Raw genomic sequence first — 5,047 nt, 5'->3', positions numbered from 1 at the left:
AAAAGGACAAAGTGAGAAAGAGAAAGACAGTGAGGAATTTTCCGCCAGTCTGGGAGACATTCTACCCAATTGCATCCTGGAGCCATTCTCCCAAGAAGGGGTTCCCATACTCCACCAAAGGTTAGAGTTTGGTACTTTCCTTGAACTGGAGTCCCGAGTGGGACTTTCCTCGCAGTTCAGAGAGTGGTCAGGTGCCAGAGGGAGGGATCCCAATCCAGCCTTAGGAAAAGAAACCTTCCACGGGAGTCTTGGAGATTGGCGGCCGTCCTAATGACTTAAGTGGCCGACCCGCGCCCACGTAAAATTTGTCTATTAGAGATAGAGTCAGGAAGGAATGGATTAATTCATTCTCCATCACCCTGAGGCTTAAGGTACTGAATCTCTTCAAGCTGAATGCCACAATTTGCCCCATAGAGTAGCCATGGGCAGCAAACGTGGATTCATACAGCTGTCCAAGAAAGTTCCCGATGGAGCAGTGAATCTAGATCCATCCTTGAAAACGAGAAAGGCACAAGGAAGAAAAGGGCACTTACCAGAACTCGAGCTCACAAGCCGATGAAGCAATTCCCCGTACGGAAGATCCCCTGAAGCAAGGTCCCCGTACGGGCCACCAGAAATGATGCGGGATCGGTGAGCCGAGGAGTCGAAAGAAAGATTTCTTAGACTCTCAAGATCTGGCAGTAGTGCTCTTTTATTTAGAGAATAGTGTGGAATAGCATGGGGACAGGACCCATGGGCAGGCAGAGCTTCTGCTGCTGCCCTGAGTTGAGGGTTAGGGCTAATTTTATAAGGCATGCGTACGTGACTTATTTCTACTGGAAAAAAAAGAAAAGATGATGTAAAAAGTCATTAAATGATTTCAGTGCAGATGGGGTCTGGTTATTGTGCGGTCATATAACTTTAGATACGAATCTGGCCATATAGATCGGCATGCAGGTGAGGATGCCCTGGGCTTCTCTCCCTGGGGCAGTCCTAATTCATACCATAGAAAAAGTCCACTGGGTCATATAGTTTGGCATGTAGGCCAGGTCACCTTGGGCTTCTCTAGCTGGGGCAGCCTTAATCCACATCAGTTCTAGATGGAGTGCTCACTCTCTGCTCAGGAAAAGTCACAAGTGACAGGTGACACCTGGAAATGGCCTCGAAAAACCACCTCTGTGCCACTGGCCTTGAAGTCAGACCATCTATGCTGTCTCTGCTGGGAAACAAATCTGTATCCTTGGACACGCTCCTTCCAGTCTCCCAGCGTCTGTTTCCACATATTCAACCCACAGGCAGCGTGTTCACCATCTCACTGGTGTGAGTGTGAGAAGTGGCAGAGAAGATCCAGTGCTAACCTTGAAATGGGGTTTATTGATCCATGTCTGCAGAAATCCCATCTTCCTTGCAGAAAAACCTCTTCGTTGCTACATTTTTTTTTTGCTGTTTAGCGTTTGAGAGTATGGAGTTTGAAGACCTGAGGGGCTGGATTCTTTCTCAGCTTCACCACTTATAGCTGTGTCATCTGGGAAATTTAGTTAAATAGAAAACGAAGATAATAACCACTCCTACTTCACAGGTTATTGTAAAGAATAAAGACAATGATGCTTACAAAGCCTGAGATAGATAGATAGATAGATAGATTCTAGTTTATCCAAATTTACATATATGTAGATAGACCTTTAGCTATAGATATAGATATATACATGTATGATATCTATAAATATTTTAAAACATATAATATCTATAATTCCATATTTGTCCAGATTTATATACATTGACATCTCTCTCTATATATATATCTCATATATATATTTGATAAATATATACCATATACATCTATAACATTTATATACCATATATATACACACCACATATATACTCTGTATATATACCATATATATATACACACCACATGTATATATATACATGCATAAATATACATACAAACCATGTATCTATACCATTCATACACCAAAAGTATAATGTACACCCACCACATATATAATACACACTACATATCTATACCACATATGTACTCCATATGTATACATATATGCACACACCCCACATACATGTATACCTCTCTCCAAATGCTATATATGTGTGTGTGTATGTGTACATATATATGGTTAAATATATATTATATATTAAATTAAATATATATAAATTTATATATTTTATAAAACATATAATAAATTTATATATTTATTTATAATTTATGTATATTTAAATATATATTATAATTTTATAATATAATTATAAAATGTCAACTCATCTTAGGCCTTACATTATCATTCTAGAAATCTTTGACTGATAGCCAAATCCACTATTCCACAGCACATCTTTCAGACATTCTGACTTACAAATCGTTAAGTGGATGTCTGCTTTGAATTACGTGTCTACGAAACGGCTCTTTTTGGGGGGAGATAAATCAACATGAGAGGGCTTTTTTCCACTCCTCTGAAGATGGATCACGGACACTTCATTTCCGGCTCAGCGAAGTTAGCAAATATGCCACTCGGCAGTGAGACAGGGCCAAGACAGAACGGTCAAACATCCATCTCTGCAGATTCAACGGCCCCCTGATGAGACGTGTCACCATGCAAACCAGGAAATACAATGACAGTCACCAGATGGAGCCACCAAAGAAATATTGATGCATTTATTGGAATTACTACTGGCACTAACCTTTAGATTCGTAAACGAGATGTCCAAATTAAAACGTTATTCTTAGGGTGTTCACTGGTTATTGAAAAAGCCGCATAGCTAGGAGCTCCAGTAAGCCACGCGACGAGTTTGCCCCTGAAGGAAGTGACCACAGACTTAGTGGCTCAAAACACACGATTTATTCTCATGTTTCCAGAGGCCATCAAAATTACAAACTTTCTTTCTCTGACCTAGAACCTCCTCTAGGAGGTGAGGTACAGACACGTTCCCCTGGGGGAGCTGAGCTACAGACAGTCCCAGGTGTGGGAAAGTGACATGTGTGCGATTTGCTGACTGAATCAGTGATTTAACAGCATAGGAGGAGAAGTAACCTAAATGCCTGTCACCCCTGTGTGAGTCACACCAGTTTGTGTTTTTATACATTTGTATTGCAAATACATGTGTTCAACATCTATGTGATTACACGCATGCATGTATCTATGTAGAGAGAATATACAGACTATGTAGAGTACATATACAATTGCTATACACGTGTTACGCTATGTACTCATCGTCTTATATTCTATTCTACAATATTCGCATCTATATATGGATTTCATAATATATTTTATATGTATTTTAATACACTATCTATTACATATGTTATAATATTAAATATTTATATATAGATGCATGTATATAATATATGGCATATGCTATATTTATGCTATATAGTATGACTATATGATACATACATCATATATTATGTACCTATATATAGATTTTATACATTTTTATATATTATGTGTTACTCATATATTATATTTATTAATTTATGTGTATTCATATATACATGCATATATGTAGCAAACTATTTATACTCTATGTACTGGAGATGGCATTTGCTAAATATAATATCTTGTACATATAGCAAATATACAATATAATATTACTATATAATATATACTATATAAATGCACATATATGCCATATACAGAGAAAGAGAGTGTGACAGAGAAAGAGAAAATTATGTATAAAGAAGATAAAATTGAGATATTTCTCAGGACATTGGCAAAAGACATGTAGTGTGAAATATTAAGTAAATGGGACGTCACCGAGTACAGCATTTGGATCAGGGAGGCAGCAAAATTTACCCCAAGAATACAAGGAAGCGAAATCCTAGAATGGGGGCCAGCTGACAAGCCTGGAAAGCAGTAAGCCCCATTTTTAGGAACTCCATTCTCCGCAGAACATCCTCGAGGGAAAAAGTGAATTCTAACACCCAAGTTGTGCAGTCAAGAGTGGGGAAGTGTTTACCTGGAATTAGGAAAGAAAATGATTATTTGCAGATGTGTGAGTAATATATCTTAAAAAAAAACCCACAAAGAAAATGACTAGAAATAGGAAGATTCAGTAGTTCAAGAGTAAGAATATTAAGGTTAAAATCAGCATCTTCTATATAATGAAAGAGAAAATACAATGAAAAAATAGCTCCAGATAATAATGGCAACAAATAGAAAATATATAGGAGTGATATAATCTATATTAAACAAACAAGTCAACAAAAGCAATAATTCTACAGATGGGATTTTTTTAAGTTTTCAATAAAGAAAAACATACCCTTTCTTGAATGGAAAAATTTCATACTAAAAAAATGTGACTCCTTCCGACGCTAACCCATGTTTCAAATGGAATCCTGTTAACGAGGAATTTTTTTTGTAACTTGGCAAATTGACCTTGAAATTCATCTAGAAAAGTGAGCACAGGAGAACAAGAAAGAAAAAATTCCTCCAAAAAATTATAATAAGAGACAAGCTGACCTGACATTTGAACGTGTTCTAAAACTACAGTAATCTATTCACTACATAAAAAAAGAAAGAGGAAACAGTACGTAAGGTGTCAATTGTGCAACTATATAAACACACCCAGGACAGTGAATGGAAAAAAAAAAATATGCCAGTTTACGCCAATATGCTGAGGTGTATTTCTGGATGAACGTATGCAGATTATATTTGTTTACTTAATTTTTATTTTTATTCTCCAAAATATGCATTGTAGTCATACTTGGAGGGAATGCCATTCGTTAGAAACCTAAGATTTCTCCTACAGGCGGGGTAACTGGATCAGATCTACCTTTCCCTCCGTCACTTGAATGGGGTGTAGAGGAGGAAAAACGATTCCTCTACCTTCTAGGTTCTTCTGGTTCATCTAAGAACTATATTGGTGTGAGACAGAATAACAGGAGAAAAATCAACAAGTAGATTAATTAACCACCCAAAGAGAAGCCAGGCGATACCCACAAGTGCTGGGCTCAGGGCAGTGTTTCTCCATGAGTCACTCAAAAGGGCTCTTTGATGAGTCTTATTGGCTGAGAGAGAAAATCAGTATCAGTTCACGCTGTCCACACAGTGTTGAATTA

The 5,047-nt window shown here is 37.5% G+C and overlaps 1 long non-coding RNA gene across 1 annotated transcript; it reads right to left on the bottom strand.

The window, feature by feature from the left end:
- Positions 1-1,373: 1,373 nt before the first annotated feature.
- On the bottom strand, positions 1,374-3,903 carry LOC139080910 (uncharacterized). The gene is made up of 3 exons (XR_011535774.1): positions 3,783-3,903; positions 2,671-2,784; positions 1,374-1,504 (listed from the first exon to the last, which is right to left on the bottom strand). It is a non-coding gene; the product is annotated as an uncharacterized lncRNA (long non-coding RNA).
- Positions 3,904-5,047: the final 1,144 nt, after the last annotated feature.

The sequence above is a fragment of the Equus przewalskii genome, chromosome X (assembly GCF_037783145.1).
Source record: "Equus przewalskii isolate Varuska chromosome X, EquPr2, whole genome shotgun sequence".
NCBI classification, from domain to species: domain Eukaryota; kingdom Metazoa; phylum Chordata; class Mammalia; order Perissodactyla; family Equidae; genus Equus; species Equus przewalskii.
Note: the sequence above shows the minus strand (reverse complement) of the source record. Positions and strands in the feature narration are given on the sequence as shown.